General features: G+C 39.5%; 1 protein-coding gene across 1 annotated transcript in view; it reads right to left on the bottom strand.

Moving 5' to 3' along the window:
* The window catches only part of LOC131395253 (ral guanine nucleotide dissociation stimulator-like), a 149,604-nt gene extending 130,829 nt beyond the window's left edge, over positions 1 to 18,775 (bottom strand). The window contains exon 1 of the transcript XR_009216320.1: positions 18,731 to 18,775. The gene's annotated coding sequence lies outside the window, so the exon portion shown is untranslated. The remainder of the gene's footprint in view (positions 1 to 18,730) is intronic.
* Between the last annotated feature and the right edge of the window lie 677 nt (positions 18,776 to 19,452).

Genomic DNA, 19,452 nt, shown 5'->3' with positions numbered 1-19,452 from the left:
TTCCCTGCACTATCTGAATAGAAAAAGAGGAAGAGAAGCTTTTCTCCATCTGCACAAAGCCGGGACCCTATCTTGAGTTTGAGAGGATTTGCATGTGACTGAAAACAAAGTGTTCCCAAGTTTGGATTAGCTTTAACAAGATCTATTGGCTGGCTTTGATGTTAAATGTCTTTATCCAAAATTGGCTACCTCTAGTGTTAAGTTCAGAGTTGAGATTTGTGAGTATAAGAAAGAAGAATTCCTTTTTGATTAACTCAGTGAAATACAATATTTGGGAAAATGGTTATATTTGATGGTCACTTGTTAATTTTCTGTTGCCACAGTGACATCTGTTGGTAAGTGACTACTTCATGTTATTATCGATGATTTCTGTTTGAAAGACACACCCTGAGTTTGATAATAAACGGCAAGCAATAGGATATATTGGAGTATATGAGGAAGCCATTTGGGGTAAATCTAATTCGGCCTGAGTTTGTTTTTCCAAAAGGGTCTGTCGCCTGCATTGTGTATCTGCTTTGCCATGTCTCCAAGAGAAGAGTAAATGCCCTTAAGATAAGGATGCAGCTTCCCCCTCATTTGCATTGCCTTAAGGATAAGCATTTCTCCCTAGGCTGGGATTTTACTGCTTCACTCATCCTGTGACCACCCAGCTCCAGACAACAGACCTGACACCAGCCATGCCCATCGAGACAGCAGACCTGCTCCCTGCTGTGTTCATCAATAGCTATTCTGGCAGGGCAACCTGGCAGGGTGATCTTGTGGCTATTGTAAAAGGGACAGTACAATCCTATGTGATACATGCTCTTTGACCATATATAACCACTCTGTACATCCCACTTCTTCAGTGCCCTTCCTTCCTAATGAAAGGAAGGCCCAGGGCCATGGTCCTCAAAAGTTGGCTCATAATAAATTCACCCCAAGTTTGATTTATACATTGGTTACAGATTATTTACGTAGACATTTCTTGGTGTAGTCATGGCAGGATTTCAGAGAAACCCACCAGAGACCACCTGGACTCTACACTGAACTGGCATTGGGTACCAATAGGGGCCCATTGTGCCCCCCAGATCACTGCATTCTTCAGGTGACCCCAGTGAGTTTTCCTGAAACCTAGACCTCTTTATTTTAAGTCGATGGTCCAGAGTTTATTCGAGCTGTTTTCAAGACTTAAGGTTAGGTGTCTTAAGGGAGTACTGGTACATTCTCTAGGTCAGAGGAACCTAGGGAGAAATTCCTAGGAAAGAGAAATGTAAAGGGAATTTCATAGGCCTGGGGAGCCTAGGGGGAACTTTTGGAGTGAATGGGGCAGGGTGACTTATTAATATGGCTTAAAATTGGGAAGAATTATGTTTATAAAGTATGAACAAAACTGCTTGATAGAGAAATGAGAGACTGAATCTGTTCAGCTCTGAAGAAAAGGGACATTGCTCCTCCCGGCCTTTCGGGCATTCTCAGGCAACTGAGTATCTCATCGGGGCTGTCAGAGGCGAACACCACGACGTGTAATGGTCCTTCCTATAGGGAGTTCCACTATCATTCATGTTAATTAATCACAGGTTTGTCCGGGAACGTGCACAGGAGGGTTGGTCACTCGCGCTCCAAACCCCCACGGCAGTACCTAGACTGCAGGCGGGAGAAACCAAGGCATGTAAGAGAGTGATTATGACCTTTCTTTAGCGAGTAACAGTCACAAGCAGTACACTCCTGACCCACTACACAGTCCCTAGAAATTGTTCAGACTTTGTAGCAAAAGAAAAGAAAAGAAAAGTGGGAAATTGAGTTTGCTGGACCGTTCCCGGCTGGCTGGCCTGGCTTCTGAACCCAGGAGACTTGCCCAAGTGCTAAGACAGCAGGGGGCCTAAGACTGAAAGAAATAAAAAATGGTTAAGAAGCTTTCTGCAGCTAGAAACTAATAAATTTTCTAAAACAGCAGCTATAAAATCTTTGTTGCATTTGTCTGTTCTTTATGTGTGTGTCTCTACATGTATGTTATATGTGCCTGATATTTTACCTCCGGAGGGTATGGTCAAAATCAAGAGGTCTATTCAATTAACTTGAAGTAAGCACTTACAAAAGTTGTTTCTAAATCCACATGTTTTTCCAGTTAACGTGATATAATAATCTTTGGTAAATAAAAGCTTATTTAAGCTCGTTAGTTTTCAGCATTGGATATAATGCAGATATGCAGCCTTTATTCGTCAAATAAATTGATGGTATTTCTATTACAAAACTGGTCTCAAAAATAGTAAATGATGCCGAATATTATCTAATGTCTCATAAAGTCTTGTAGGCAATCTAAATAATTATTGAGGGGCGGGCCCCGTGGTTTGGCGGTTAAGTGCGCGCGCTCCGCTGCTGGTGACTCGGGTTCAGATCCTGGGTGCGCAGCGATGCACCACTCGTCAGGCCATGCTGTGGCAGTGTCCCATATAAAGTGGAGGAAGATGGGCACAAATGTTAGCCCACACCAGTCTTCCTCAGCAAAAAGAGGAGGATTAGCATGGATGTTAGCTCAGGGCTGATCTTCCTCAGAAAAAAAAAAATTCATTGAGTATCTAGATCATTTCCAAATAAGATAAAATATTAGACACTGATTGCTAAATATAGGTTTATCTACTTTTGGCTTATTACAGAAAAACTAAAAGGTGTTTTGGGTCTATTGGTAAACATGTCTTGTGTTTTATTTAAAAGATTGTACTATAAAGTAACATTTCCCAAAATTACAAAAAGTGTCCACATAAATTTGTCAAGCCACGAAATGCTATGGTAAAGAAATTTTATAATTGCTTACTTAGTTTTTACTTAAAAATTAAGGTTTCTAAGGGTTAAAAATTTCTAAGATGTGATTAAGCTACTAAAAAATTAAGAAAACTAAGTTTGTATTCAAGGAGAGTAAGATGTGTGTTTTCATTAAGAAGATATGAAAAATGGAAATATTTTTGTTTGGTTAGGAAAGATAAATTTGCCCTGAAAAGTACTAGAAGGAAAAAAAGGAGCGCATGGCACAAATTCTGAATGTAAACAAAAAGTTATAGAAGGTTTGTTGAAGAGAAACCCTGAGGAGTTTTATACATGGTCAAGTTGGCTAAGATTAGACTAAATCCAATTAAGTAAATGATTTTTAATATCAAAAGTAAGCTGGTACAAAATTCAAATTTGGTCTTCCTTTTAAAAGGATAATTTTATTCTACTCTTTTTTTATCTTCCCCCAAAACCCCAGTAGATACTTGTACATCATAGTTGCACATCCTTCTAGTTGCTGTATGTGGGACGTGGCCTCAGCACGGCTGGAGAAGCAGTGCGTTGATGCACGCCTGGGATCCGAACCAGGACCGCCAGCAGTGGAGCGTGCTCACTCAACCGCTAAACCACGGGGTTGGCCCTATTCTACTCTTAATCTACTCTCGATAGAGGTTATTATGTAAAAAGATTTTTCTTCACCTTTGAGTTAAGTTTATCTAAATAACAGAGATCTGTTTTGTTAAGGTAATTTCCTATGTTCAAAAGACTGAGGTCTCTCTATTAAAGTCTTTTTGACTGTTTAACTGCTGTTTGTTAACTAAGCATGATTTCACTGCGACAAGAGCAGCAACTCCTTGATCTTGTCTGACCAAGTGTTTAAAACCCTTCTATATTTTTGACAATCTCCCCAAAATTCATATCCTAAATAAAGTCTGTCTAATAACGTTTTTCTTTGAGAATTTTCAAAGGGCCCTGGCAATTCTCAAGAAAATTTTATCTCTTCCTATAAAGAGGGAGATACTAAACTAACTAGGCTTGTTAAGTATGCTAAATTGCATGGGCAGCATTGTCAAGTAAATGATAAAACTTCTTAGGTTATACTGCGTAGGTAAATATTACTCACTATTTTAACCCTGCTATCTTGCTTCCAACATTACAAGAGGAAGGATCACGACTGCACTCTATTTAATTTGGTTTACAGATGGGTCTTACTTAAGTGATAAAAAAGATATTACCAAGCTGGATATGCTGTCCAGCCTCAAGAATGCCTGTGTGGGGGAAGAGGGAGAATCACCCTCTGCCCTTTCCCTTAAGGTTCTTATGGCTGCCCAAATAATTAACAAGACAGGTTAGCAGGAGAAAATAATATAATATATTATATTATATATTATATATAATATATTATAAATATAATAACATGTATACATGGGAGAAACCAGGGACACTGCGTTTCTCAACACAATAGCAGAAATTCTCATCTTAAATACCGTCTTTATGTAAAGACAGAGGAGGATGTTGGGGGTGGGGGGTGTGAGTTACAGGAGATCGCCACTAAAGCTCTGTAAACAAGAGTGAGGTTATTATGCAGATTTAAGGCCTCACCTTCCACATTGATAAGTTTCTAGAAATGAGGTCATACCCCCTCTTCCCAATACAGAGAGAGAGATCCCTTTACAAATGGAGATTTCCCTTATAAATGTAAATGTTTGTCTGGCAACTCCTCAGCAGGGCCATCCAGACAATGTGGCCAGAGAGATAGAACTTCTGATAAGATGGGCTTGTTGGTGTCTTTCCTATTGTAACATCTATTTTACATTATATTACAGCCATCAGATAGAAGATCTGTTGCAGGAAAGAGTTACTATGTCAAATTCTTTAGGCAGTTAGTGGGGGAGGTCAAATGTCCGTCAGAGAAAACAATCGAGGTAAAGAGATATATTTCAGGGTGGCCAAATCTTGACCTCCCACACCTGCTTATTCCTATTAACTCTGCTAACCCAATAAAAGACTTCTTTCCACAGGCTTGAAAGAAATTGCCACCAAAGAAGAGAAATAGATATACCAGTCAAAAGGGGGAGTTTTTGACACCCCCTCACAGATGTGGTTTGCACCCAGTAAAAAAGCCCATAGTCCCTATTGGAGCACAATTGCCACTTCTCTGGCATATACACCAATTAACCCATTGGGCACCTGAAAAGATAATTTTGTGGGAAGAGCAATGCTTTTAAAAACCTTCTCCCACAGCGGCTCATAAAGCTATACTGATTGTGTTATATGCCCAAAATATCATCTAGGGACACTACTACATGAATCACAAGGCCACTTTGCCTTTACTAAGGGACCCTTTGAGGTATAGCAATCGGACTGTGTCCAAATGCCACCATCTCAAGGATAAATATATCTTGTAATGACTGCCTGTTCTCACATTGGGTTGAGGCCTTTCCTTGCAGAAGAGCAATGGCTCTAATAGTAGGTAAATTACTATTAGAGAGAATAATTCCTGTTTGGGGAATTCCTGCTGAGTTACATAGTGACCAGGGAACTCATTTCACTGGACAAATAATTAGTCTATTTTAATATTGGGCCAATGAGACAGTATTTCCACTGTGCTTAACATTCCCAATCCTCAGGACTGGTGGAAAGAACTAACGGCACAATCAAAACTCAATTGGCAAAGCTTTCAGGAATATTTCATCTCATGGCTGAAAGCTCTTCCACTACTGCTCCTCAATCTTAGATCTACGCCCTTTGCTAAACATCGGCTGTGTCCTTTTGAGATAATAACTGGACAGCCTATGCAATTAGATAAAGAAATGTATGAATCAACTTCACGTAAAGAAAATATCTTAATTACTGCGAAGGTCTCATTGAGACACTTAAAAAAAAAATATATATATATATATGAGAAGTCAGTAGCCGATTCTTTTTACAGAGCCCTCCCAGACCTTAAGGATGATAACCTAGAAAATTTATTTATCAGAAGAGTCATCAAATAAAAGACTCTACAGCCCTATTGGAAAGGAACATACCAGGTACTTTTAACCAGTTCGTGCGCTGCAGAATCAAAAGACATAGACTCATGGAGTCACATTTCTTGTTTTAAAAAGAGGCTTTTGCATCTGAGTGCGTTGCAGTTCCTATTTCTGAAAGCTGACTTCAACTGGCCAATACGAATATCTCCAAACCAGGATGAGAAGAAGACAACATCAGTTGTAGACAGCTGTCCCAAGACTCCGGACCAGGACTGTATTCCCAACCTTAAATCCACTCATTTAAACCTTTGTTATGCTTAAACTGTATACTTATTTTATAATTGTTACAGTTAAGATTTTCAGAATACTATCATACATAAGGAAGGTTCTTGATTTGCAACAGACTGGTCTTAATGTTCAGGCATTTATCGGGTGGCTCCTAATATAACTTAATGGTTGTATAGAACAAATCTCTGGCCTTGACTACTGGCCTGATGGCTGAAACACTACACCCGATCTTCCCTTAAATGCAGGGAAGGATTCACAGTGACAACTGCTGCCAACCTTCCTCTGCTTAAGGCCAGACGGGCTCATTCAGTGTTCCCCTGGTATGACCACCGAGCAGCTAGCTATATTTGTTCCTTTTTTAGGACTAAAAGATGTCACATCACATACAGAATCCCTTAGTGACAGTCAAGCAGGAATTGCCTTATTAAATACTAAAATGTCTTTAACAAAAAGACTGTCTTTCAAAATAGAATGGCCTTAGATATTTTAACTACATCCCAAGGTGGTACATGTACAATCATTCAAACTGAACGCTGTGTTTTCATAACTGACGAGTCTTCCAATGTGTACTCTCTGCTAACGCCCATGAAAAAGCAGGTGAATGCCTTAAGCGATCCTGCGCTCAGTCTTGAGTTGTTCGGTTGGCTCCCTTCTGGTATTGGTTCCCTTTTTCGATCTGGATTGCAATTCCTATTTCTATTACTTCTTGGAATTCTTGTACTAGCCATAATATTTAAACTAATTGCTGATTTCTATACTCAGTGCTGTAAGACTGTCATGTAAGCTGGAGTAGTGAAAGCTGAGGTGATCGATTGATCTTATAACCTTGGACAAACTTCCCTTTTTGATAGTGACTAGGCCTAAGAACTCATTTTACACTAATCTTTTCAAAGATGTTAAATTATTATCATTGTTATTGTACTTGTTCTATAATTGTGCGTAGCGTAAATACAAGGAGTGATAAAAAGCACATACACAATGTTTGTGCAACAACCTAAAATAAATCCAAAACCCATGAAATGCTTCCTCTATTAATATACGTATACCTCTTTGCTTGTCCACTATATTCAATTAAATCCCCCAACGGGGACAAGTGGGCAAATAAATGAGATCAAAGCCTGGCACCGAGGGACATGATGGACCCAGGGCAGGCAGCAACCACCCTGGGGCTGACGGACAATATTTTGATCATCAATGTTTTCTATCAAAATATTATAGATCGGGCCGGCCGTGTGGCTTGACGGTTAAGTGCGCGCGCTCCGCTGCTGGCGGCCCGGGTTCGGATCCCAGGCGCGCACCGACGAACTGCTTCTCCGGCCGTGCTGAGGCCGAGTCCCACATACAGCAACTAGAAGGCTGTGCAACTATGACATACAACTATCTACTGGGGCTTTGGGGGAAAAAATGAATAAATAAAATTTAAAAACATAAATAAATAAAATAAAATTCTTAAAAAAAATATTATAGATCAAAAAGGGGAAAATGATAAATAAATGGCAAGCAATAGGATATATTGGAGCATATGAGGAAGCCGTTTGGGGTAAAACTAATTCGGCCTGGGTTTGTTTTTCCAGAAGGGCCTGTCGCCTGCATTATGTATCTGCTTTGCCATGTCCCAAAGAGAAGAGTAAATGGCCTTAAGATAAGGATGCAATTTCCCCCTCCTTGGCATTTCCTTAAGGATAAGCATTTCTCCCTAGGCTAGGATTTGACTGCTGCAGTCATCCTGTGACCGCCCAGCTCTAGACAACAGACCTGACACCAGCCATGCCCATCGAGACAGTGGACCTGCTCCTCACTGTGTCCATCAATAGCTATTCTGGCACGGCCACCAGGCAGGGCGATCTTGTGGTTATTGTAAAAGGGACATTGCAATCTCATGTGATACATGCTCTTTCACAGTATATAACCACTCTGTACACACCACTTCTTTGGTGCCATTCCTTCCTTAGGGAAGGAAGGCCCAGGGCCATGGTCCTCAAAAGTTAGTTCATAATAAACTCGCCCCAATTTTGATTTTTTTTTTTAATTTTTATTTATTTATTTATTTTTTCCCCCCAAAGCCCCAGTAGATAGTTGTATGTCATAGCTGCACATCCTTCTAGTTGCTGCATGTGGGACGCGGCCTCAGCATGGCTGGAGAAGCGGTCCGTCGGTGTGTGCCTGGGATCCGAACCCAGGCTGCCAGTAGCAGAGCGCACGCACTTAACCGCCAAGCCACGGGGCCGGCCCCCCAATTTTGATTTATAGATTGATTATGGATTATTTACATCGACATGTTTTACAAGTAACAAAATATCTTGAAAGGAAACAATAAAGCCGCAGCCCTGCATTACACATGAAAGTTGTGCTCCCCCTGGAGGGAAAATGAGGATACGACATTGGTCGAGTACTTGATTTTCTAATCCACTGGTGCCTTTCAAAAATATAGCTATTATTGTAAGAGTGAAGATATCCTTAAGAATAATGCCACAAAACAGGTTTTCCCAGCTTCTTTTTGTCAGAGCTGAAACCAACATCAGGCTGGAGCTCTTGAAGAGGCATGGGGGACTCAGCTAAGGGTTATTTAATTACCTTGAGATGATTAGCCAATAGCGAATAGGATGCAGAATGATTAAAAACAGGTAAATGGACATAAAGTTGGAAATAATTAAGAAAAATAACGCCTTCAAAATATTCTCTCATTATTTTTATAGCTTTTTTTTTTTTTTTTTTTGAGGCATGACTAGGATAGTATGTTAGATTTTTCTAAATCCTTATCTCCAGGGCATATGTTACTGAGTTCTTCAGTATATATGATAATGCCAAAGAAAACCTGGACCAAAGTATTCTGTACTATCAACAAGGACAAAACATGTACAACATTGCTCTATACATTAAGATTCCAGCTGTAATAGTCAAGATATATATTCATGTGTGCAAAATTATAATGATTTTCTATTTTTCTCGGGCTGTGAACCATGGTAAAGTATATAATAATAAGCAGAAATCCTGATGAACTAGGTGATTTAAAACACCTGATGTTACATCTTGGCCATTCAAGGGTGAAATACATCAATTTAAATTTCACACCTTCTTTCCTTCTAGCCAGTGAAGTGTCTGGAAGACATAAAATTAATTGAGAGTTAAGAGTATTTGGAAGCAGTTGAGGTTAAGCCCTCAACAATGGTGGCCCTTACTTCTGGAGCCATTGACTCTTTGTCATATGTTTATTGTATAGACGAGTTCTCTTCTTAGATGATTTGTGTATGTTTCATAGAAGAGAGACAGGGCAGGAGAATTAACTATCACTCTACACCGGTTCCTTTACTGTATTACCTCATGCAATTCTTACAGTAATCCTTTAAAGTAACTATTATAATTCATATTTAATTGATAAAGAAAACCATGTTTAGGGGCCTGCTTGGTTGTGCAAGCGGTTAAGTGTGCGCGGTCCGCTGCGCTGGTCCGGGGTTCACTGGTTCGGATCCTGGGCGCGTGCCGATGCACCGCTTGGCAAGGCATGCTGTGGTGGCGTCCTGTATAAAGTGGAGGAAGATGGGCATGGATGTTACCCCAGGGCCAGCCTTCCTCAGCAAAAAAAGATGAGGATTGGCAGATGTTAGCACAGGGCTGATCTTCCTCACAAACAAAATAAGACCATGTTCACAAAATTGATCAAGGGTAAGAGGGAAGATCTGAACATCATTCTGTTGGGTTTATGCCTCTATTCTCTCCACTGTGATAAAAATGGTGCTTCAACATGGGTACTCACCATCTGGCTATTTAATACCAGTTCCTGCCAGCATTATTGGATGAGATCAGATGAGAAGTTTATTTCCAAAGTTATTCTATTATATTTAAACTAACTATTTATGAGTCAGATGTCAAGACATGTTTTAGAGGCAGAGAGAACAACTGATTACTTCACCTACACATTTTTCAGTTTTACTATAACTTTCATGTGTCACATTGTGTCAACTATACGAACTTTAGTGCTGCACTGTTCTTTTTTAAAAAACTTACAATTTCATTTTCCATGTAAAGCACCTTGCTGTTTTCTTCTTAGTCACTAGATGGCAGTTCTGTATGTCTGTAAATTACCACTGTAGCAGGATATGAGAGGTCTTAAGCCAGTTTGCTCTGTACAAATGATGGACATAGGAGGATTTCTGGTCCATCAAGGCTGCTTGTGTTATTCTGTGGCCGTAACGGCGATGTCCAGGATTACTTAGTCAAAGGCACGAAGCAGAGTCAGAAAGCATCCTCTAAGTTCTTTTTCAGATGTGAGTTCAGGCACCTATCCTCTCACCTGAGCACACTGGAGTTTATTGAATGTGTTCTGACTCTTACTCTCTCCCTGTAGTTAATAAGTCTGGGAGCTCCATACCCCTAGAAAAAAACACATGACTCATAAAGCCTTTTCTCAACTAAACGGAGTTGAGGGCTATGGCGTTGCCTGCGAGAATGATGCTTAAAGCAAACGCAGCTGGTGCTCATGTGGAGGGAAAGGGCGTCAGCCACTCCTGGAGGGCTTTTATTGATGCTCCTATGGAATGAGCAAGTTTAAAATAAAACCACATTGCTTAAACCTCACTAACTGATTATTTTATTTTCAAGTAATACGCTGTGAAAATCTGCTGTGTCTAAAAAACTATTTCACAAAACTGAAACAATTCTGTTTTTTATTCTCTGGTATTTGAAATACTATTAAAACTGTAAATCCTTTAACATTCTACAATATACAAATAGGCAAATTTCAATTATATTCTCTAAAAATGTTTGCTCCCATGTTAAAGATTAATATATTGTAGCAAAACTGGGTACCACCCAGTTTTTAACTCATTTTTTGCTTTTGAAATTACATATAAAATTTGTGTTTTGAAGTATTTTCCTAAAACTCAGCATCTTTCTGGTAAATGGACTAGTTGACAGGTAACTAGAATGAAATTTGATCTTTAAAACTCTAGCTTTGTGTAAGAATTGATAATATCAGGCAGTTGAAAGTTGGGTCTCTCCACATTATGATATTTATTAATTGTGAATAGCCACATCTGTTACAAAGTGCTGAATAATAACAAGAAATTAAACAATATCAGCCTTCTCTTACCCCACATGTACCGTTTATATGCAAATAAACTCTCAAAGGTCAGGAAAATGCTTATGATTTCAGCTAACTGGTAAAATACTATCTCATTCCAGTTTGAACCTCATTTGAAATTGACTTAAAACTCTTCTCTTAGGATCCTGCTCTGATCAGTGCCCCCTGGTCCCCTCAATGCCTCATTTGGTTGCAAACCTATCTGAGGAATTGAAGATTCTTTTCCATTTGTTCTCTTTAAGGTATCTGTCATAGTGCTTTTTATACAATGACCACTCGGTACAATTTATTATTAGTTTCAGAAACACCTTGGGCTGGCCTCATGGCTTAGCGGTTAAGTGCGCGCACTCCGCTACTAGCAGCCTAGGTTTAGATCCCGGGCGCGCACTGATGCACAGCTTCTCTGGCCATGCTGAGGCCGTGTCCCACATACAGCACCTAGAAGGATGTACAACTGTGACACAACTATCTAACGGTGCTTTGGGGAAAAAAAATGCAGGAGGATTGGCAATAGATGTTAGCTCAGAGCCGGTCTTCCTCAGCAAAAAGAGGAGGATTAGCATGGATGTTAGCTCAGGGCTGATCTTCCTCACAAAACAAAACAAAAAAAGTAACATCTTTATTTAGGAACAAATCAAGGAAATAGATGTCAGGAATGTGGGGTCGCCTAGCTGATGGTGCTTGAGGGATTCCTCACGTGAATCTTGGCATAGAAAAGTTTAAAGTGTGAAGCAGCATTGGTCAGATCACAAGTGTGGGGTGAACATAATTCTGAAGGAATAATGATGGAGACGTAAAAGCAAGAAGCCACTTGAATTGCCTTGGAAGATATTAGACACATCAAAGGGCTGGGGAAAAAACCTTGTTTAACGTGAGCTCTTTCAAAACTCGAAGGCAAAAAGTAATATGGATTTACATGGTAATTATAAACCACAAAACAACAATTCACAAGACAAGTAAACAACTAAAGTAGAAACCAGAGTAAAAAAAAAATAGAGGTTAAAGGAGAGATGGAGAGAGATGGTTGGGGTCAGAAAACATGGCTTAGTCATCCTTGAGGTCTCCCTCAGACTCTGATCATTCTTAGTGCTCAGTAAACACTTTGAGCCCATGAGCCTGGGGAGGGGCAAAGTGAGAGGTGGTTGGGAGGGGAGACAATGCGAGGATACCCTTGTGGAGGCACTGACATTGAAAATCAGTGACATTTTGCCAAGGTGTTTACCATAACATATTAAGGATTATCCTGGAAAGATAAGGATTTTTCTGGAATGTGCGTTTTCATTTTGTGGAAACTCCAACTAGCCCAGAGAACAATTTAGACATTTCAGCTTTAGAAATAAAGAGAGGGGCCAGCCCTGTGGCACAGCGGTTAAATGCACATGCTCCGCTGCGGCGGCCCCGGGTTCACAGTTTCGGATCCTGGCGCGCACCGATGCACCGCTTGTCAAACCATGCTGTGGTAGCATCCCATATAAAGTAGAGGAAGATAGGCGCAGATGTTAATCCAGGGCCAATCTTCCTCAGCAAAAAGAGGAAGATTGACATCGGAAGTTAGCTCAGGGCTGATCTTCCTCACAAAAAAAATAAAGAAAAGGAAATAATGAGAAACTTTTCTGTCAGTTTTAGGAATGAAAACCAGTTAGCATCTGGAAAACAGTTGCAATTTGAGATGAGAATGTGGAGAAAGAATTAGATGTCACACGTTGTTTTTGCTTTTCTCTAGGGCAGTAAGGCTTGCAGGGGGAATGAAGTTCCATCTTTGCTCTATTGAGTTTGAGAAGGTGTAAAATTCATTTGTTCTGGGCAACACTGTTGACCTGTGGAGAAAGACAAATGGTTCAAGCAGCTGATCTAAAGGAATAACTGAGCTCATATAAGTTCTTAGCTAATAAAAGGTGCTTCTTCTTTATTGAACTTTACTGGACATCCATTGACCTATATGTGCAAGGTATTTGTGGTAGGTATTGAAGGAAATACAAAGAATTATAAGGTTCCAAGCTCGTCCACATACATGAAATGGTTTGCAAGATGTATTTAGATTCTGCCAAGGTATTTAGTGTATGTTGTATTACAGAACTTAAAAAAATGAGAATGTTATTGAGAAATTGTAATTAAGGACAGCCTCTTAGGAGAGGTGGACTAGATCAAGTCCTCAAAGGGACCACTTTTGGACAGGTGGAGGGAAGAAAGAGTGAGGATTTCAGATGGGGGAAGAGGGGAAAGGTACAGGCATAGAAAGGAACATGGCATTTGGGCATGGGGGTGTGGAGGCCACTAGAGGCACAGTTTTCCCGTGACTGAGAGGCAGCTCAGTTTCCTCCTTCAGGAGCTCAGCACTGCTTCCCACCTCCTGGCCTCCTCCACCTGCAGACCCCCCGCCTGAGCCAAGGCCTATCTTATCTGGATCGCTGCCCAGTCTCCCAACAGTTCCTTTTACTTCCAGTCTTAATTTTTTCTAATCTTTCCTCCACAATGCCTCCAAAGTTACCTTCTGGAATCCAAATTTGCTTAAATCTGACATCTGCTTAGACTCTTTCAATGACTGCTCAGAGCATCCGTGAGATCATTCAGACTCCTGAGCTGGACACGCAGGCTTTCTCTTGCTGTCCTCATCTTTAGCCTCATCACCCACTGTGTCTTACATGTTCGCTTTGTTCCAGCCTTAAAAATACACCCATTTTCTGAAAGCTTTAGCATCCTTTATATCTGTCTTTTTATATGTGTTTCTTCTGTCCTCCTACTCCCTTTTTTGATCAACTTAATTCCTATTTCTTAATCTAAACTCATGTCAAATGTTCCTTCCTCTTGGACACTTTTCCTGAGAGGTCTCCATCCAGAGACCCCTTTTGATGTCCCCACTCTGGGACCCTGTACTTATCTACTTTTCCATAACTGTAGTTTTATTCATGTCTCATAAATAGTGAGCTCCTTAAAACTGAGACTATCCTTCTTCTTGATGAATAAATGGCAAGCAATAGGATATATTGGAGCACATGAGGAAGCCATTTGATGTAAAACTAATTGGGCCTGAACTTGTTTTTTTTTTTTCCCCAAAAGGGGCCTGTAGCCTCTGTTCATCCATTGTATATCTGCTTTAAGCAATTAACATGTCCCAAAGACAAAAGCAATGTCCTTAAGTTGTAAATGCAACTTTCCCCACATTGGCATTTCCTTAAGGATAAGCAATTCTCCCTAGGCTAGGATTTGATTGCTGTGTTCATCCTGTGACCACCCAACTCGAGACAACAGCCACGCACATGGAGACAGCAGACCTGATACCCACTGTGTCCATCAATCGACGTGCTGACAGGTCAACATCATGACTACTGTAAAAGGGACATTGCAATCACATGTGATACATGGTCTTTGATGGTCTATAACCACTCTGTACACCTCACTTCTTTGGGCCTCCATTTCTTTGTGAAAGGACTCTCCTGGGCTTTATGGCCCTCAAAGGTTGGCTCATCATAAACTCAACCAAATTTTGATTTATATATTGGTTGGATTATTTGCGTCGACATTCTATTAGTCCTTCCAGTATCTAAACACAGTACGTGACACCTTTGGGGCACTCGGAAAATGTTTGATGAGTGAATAAGTATGTGGGAGACCACACTGACTGGAGCAGAAGGGGCTTTTCAAGGAGTGGTAGAAAATCCACTCACATTCCTACCATAGTGGTTGAGGCTGTGGGCTTTGGACCAGTTTGTCTGGGCACAAAACCCAGTTATTCCACTTTTAAATGGGGAACAGGTGCAAATTATTTACTCTCTGAGCCTTAGTTTCCTCATCTATAAAATGCGGCTACTGATAACTCTTGTCTCATAGGGTTTTAGTGAGATTTAAATGCATTAACTTATGTAAAGTACTTAGAAGAGCTCCTGGGACATAGTAGGCACTAAAATGTTAGCTACCTTAAGTTATCATTATTGCTCTCATATCTGAGCAATACTCTGGTTTTGAAAAGATGCTTTCATAATATAGTTGATCCTCATTATTTGTGGATTCCGTATTTGCACACTTGCCCACTAGCTAAAATGTACTGGCAGCCTCCGAATAAACACCCACAGGGCTTTCATGTCCATTTGCAGACATGCACAAAGTGGTGAAAAATTTGATTCACTGGACGTGCACGTTCCCAGCTGAGGGGGAACCAGGTGACGCTCTGCCCTCGTTTCAGCCCACACTGTAAACTAGTGTCCTTCTTGCAGTCTATTTAGTGCCTCATTTCTTATCTTTTTGTGCCTTGTGTTGATGATTTTGCTGTTTAATATGTCCCCCATGTGTAGTGCTGCAATGCTGCCTGGTGTTCCTCAGGGCAGGAGGCTGTGACCTACCTTTACAGAGAAAGTATGTGTGTTGGACAATCTTCTTTCAGACGAGGTACAGTGCTGCTGGTGTGAGTTCAATATTAATACATCAACAATATATATTAAATAAGGTGACTTTAAAGAGAAACACACAGAGAACAAGGTTATGTATTGATCAGTTGAAGAAATTGTGACTAAGGCTTGCAGCAACATAACCCTGCATTTCCCATAGGAGCAGTGGGTCATATTCACCAATTCAGTGTTCACAGCGACTTTATAGAATGTCACACTGTGCATAATGAGAACTGACTGTATCTTATGTAATCCTCACGTACTTCTTTATAGTAGGCAGTGTAGGGAACAGGGTGTCCACATTCTACAGGCTATTACAAACCTTATGAGCCAAGTAGAGAATTTAAAATGTCTTGTGCTCAACATAAGAGCCATGAGATTTTGAGCAAGGAAGATCTATGATGAACTGATGTTTAAGGAACAATTACCTGGCAAGAGAATGTAGTATTGAGAGGAAGAGGGAGAACTGAGCTGAAAAGGAGGACCAGCTGTTAAATTCTCTAAGTATTCCCATTGTTAGGTGAGGAGATTTGGATCTAAGGTGCTGATGTGGTAAAGGAAAAGTAGCAGCCAAAGGATGAAATAATGGATTTGGTAACCATATATAGGGTGGAACTTAGGCTGTGGTTCTCAAAGTGGGGTCCCTGGACCTGCAGCATCAGCATCACCTGGGAACTGGGTAGAAATGCAAATTCTCAGGTGCCGCCACAGACCTGCTGAACTGGAAACTCTGCGGTGGGCCCCGAAAATCTGGGTTTCAACAAGGCCTCCAGGTGCTTCTGGTGTCCATCAAGTTTAAGAACCAATGAATTAGAAAAATGATTCCAACACGTCACCATGCCCAGGTAAGCTCCCTGGCAGCGTGGTGGTATTTGTTTAGAGGATAAGATGCATTTTAAATTTTAGGAAAAAGTAGTTCAGCGTCTGTTTCATCATAAGGATTCCAGAGATGCCATTTTAGCTCTCTGTGTTTAGGCTCTTTTTTCCACAATATGTTCTCTTTTAGAGACCCTTTGGTAACTTATTTACCACTTACCACATGTTCTGAGAATCCCTTCTTTCTTGAAATCCCCTTTCAGACGTGAAAATATACTTTATTTTTTGTTCACAATCTCTTTTATTTAAAATCTGGATTTCTCTTCCTATAGGATCATGTATTGCACATGTAGCCTTACTGTAAATGTGGAATGCCATTGGTTTGTTCCAAAACCTTAGAATGTTTTAGAATTTAGAACATGATGAAGAGAGAATTTATATGCTTCTGTGTAGGACTCATATTTTTCAGATGTCTAGAGGTATCCCAACTTGCCAGTAATGTGGCCTTAGATTTAGCAGAACTTGAAAATCTGAATATAGTAGAAAATGAATTACATCTCTCATATTAACATTTACAAAATAAGTGATCACAATGTTAACTTACCAATAAGCACTTTCTATATTCTAGGCTCTGAAAGTATCTTGCTTACACAATAAACATGACAAAGTTTCAAAGATGAGCCAATTAACTTTTCAGCAAAAGCTTGACTTGAGTGTATCTTGGCTTCCTTTCTAACAGTTTTAGCCTTAATGTTACAGTATTGTTTTCTTTTTCTAGGAATCAGATAATCTTGTATTTGGTGAACATTTTAATTTTTAATGGCCACTTGTATTTTGTGATATGCACATGTTCAAACAACCTATAAGAACCAACCATTACCACCCACATACAGGATTATACAGGAATGGAAGAGTTTTGGCTGACTTATTGTATATAATTGTTCAGCCAAAGCAGATGGCAGACTCTACCACTTACAATGATTTAGGGGTTTGAAACAGTATTTTTAAATACAAATAATCTCAAAATTGGTAATATATAAAATATAATACTGTGTTAACTAACCAAAACAGTTAAATTTGTTATCTTTCCTCCATTTATAAGGATACACCCATTATATAGATTCTCTACAAAATTGCAGAGATCACTTTTTTCCTTTTCAAAGTTTATTTATTTTAATTTTTAAAGTGAGAACCTTAGTGTTGGGTACACTGCTGCACAATTACTGGAAATGCTGAGAGTCTTTTTGAAAAGTGTGGAAGTCTAAAGACAATGAAAAGTACATTTCTCCAATGTCAAGTCCTTTGAGCCTCTGTCTAGTTGTACACTGAAGAGATGAAAGATTAAGTACCAGCACATGACACAAGAGAACAGGCTGCCAATTTGAGGCCTTCCCACTGACCACAGTGTGCCTGGCAGACGCTTGGAGATTAAATCTGGCCTTTGTCCATGGGTGGGCCCTGAGAGGAGGATTTTGCTTAAATGACCAGAGAATAGACAACATTTTTTCTTCATAATAAGTAATACCATATAAATTTCTTTATAAATCTCTGAATAAAATTTAAAAAATATAACCCGTACAGATTCAACTCTTACTGACAAGCCCCACAGCCTTCTATAGAAAGCTCAACAGAAAATGTCTCAGCTGACTGTGAATTGGTCTTCTCTGAAAGCCAGCCAGCCCTTCACTGATAGCCTTGGATGAGGAAGGCCAGATACAATTCTTTGAAGATGTTTAGCTGAATTCAGAACCAAAAATCCTACCTCCAGTTGGCTCCTCTGTGAGAATGGATGGCCAGCCTTATTTCACAGGCTGGGCAGATGAGGTTTCAGATGAGCGTAAATGCTCTGTTCCCCAGTGATGGAAAAGCTGGATTGTGACTTTGATTCAGAGCTGAGATTTTACAGATAAAGATAGGGTCATAGAGGGAAACAACGATTTCAGCAAATTGGTTTTTTGTTCTCTACAGTGGGAGTAATTTAACAAGCAGATAGTCTCTCACTCCAACTTCTCTTCCCTGTTCTCTATTTGTAATATCGCTGTAAAAATTCTCTCTATAAAAATTTCGATCTTTTTTCTTTGCAGTCTGTTTATTATCATCTTTACGAATTCTTTGACTTCACCACCTTCTTGGCACCACAATGCTATCCATTGAGATATTATTATAGATTCAGTTTTGCAATTTCATCCTCTTATCTCTATTTCTTCTGCCATTTCTTAGTTTTAGTTCTTATTGTATCTTATCCTTGAAAACATTTGAAGCTTACAAAGTATATCAGTTCCTTATTTTCTCAACTTTTTATTATCTAAGTGCCCTCAACTATCACTTTTTTAAAAAAAGGATTTGAAATACATAAGAGAACAATACACTGTAATAAATTGACCACTTATAAAATTAAGTTCAACCTGAAATTCCTCCCCACTTAACGGAGACGATCTTTTATAATTCACCATGCTTTAGTTTGGGCAGGGTCAGTTTATCAATGATTTTTGGATGTTTTAAACCACATAAGATAAATAAAACTCTTTCAAAAAGTTGAAGAGGAGAAACTACTTCTAAATTCATCCTGTGGGGTTAGCACTATCCTGATATCAGAGCCAAAGACGCTAAGAGAAAATAAAATGACAGGTCTTTGAAACTACAGAAATGGAAAACTACAATAGAATACAATAGAAGAGAAAAGTACAATTTCTATTGTAGAAAACTACAATATCTTTGATGAATATTGATACAAAAATCCTCAATAAAATAGTAACAAACCAAATTCAGCAGCTTATTAAAAGGATTATACATCATTTTTAGGTGAGATTTATTCCTGGAATGCAAGGATGTTTCAATATATGAAAATGAATCAATGTAATAAACCACATTAACAAAATGAAGGAAAAAATAAAAAGATCATCTCGATGGATGCAGAAAAAGCGTTTGACAAAACTAAATACGCTTTCATGTTAAAACACTAAAAATCCTTCAGGGTTAAAGGAAGCTACTTTAACATAATAAAAGCCATATATAGAAATTCACACAAAACATCACATTCAAGGGTGAAAGACTGAAAGCTTTTCCTCTAAGATCAGGAACATGGCAAGAAGGCCCACATTCACCACTTCTATTCAACATGGTATTAGAAGTTCCAGACAAAGCAATTAGGCAAGAAAAAGAAAGAAATAGC

This window comes from Diceros bicornis, chromosome 31 (genome assembly GCF_020826845.1).
Source record: "Diceros bicornis minor isolate mBicDic1 chromosome 31, mDicBic1.mat.cur, whole genome shotgun sequence".
NCBI lineage: Eukaryota > Metazoa > Chordata > Mammalia > Perissodactyla > Rhinocerotidae > Diceros > Diceros bicornis.
This window is presented reverse-complemented; position numbering and strand designations above follow the sequence as displayed.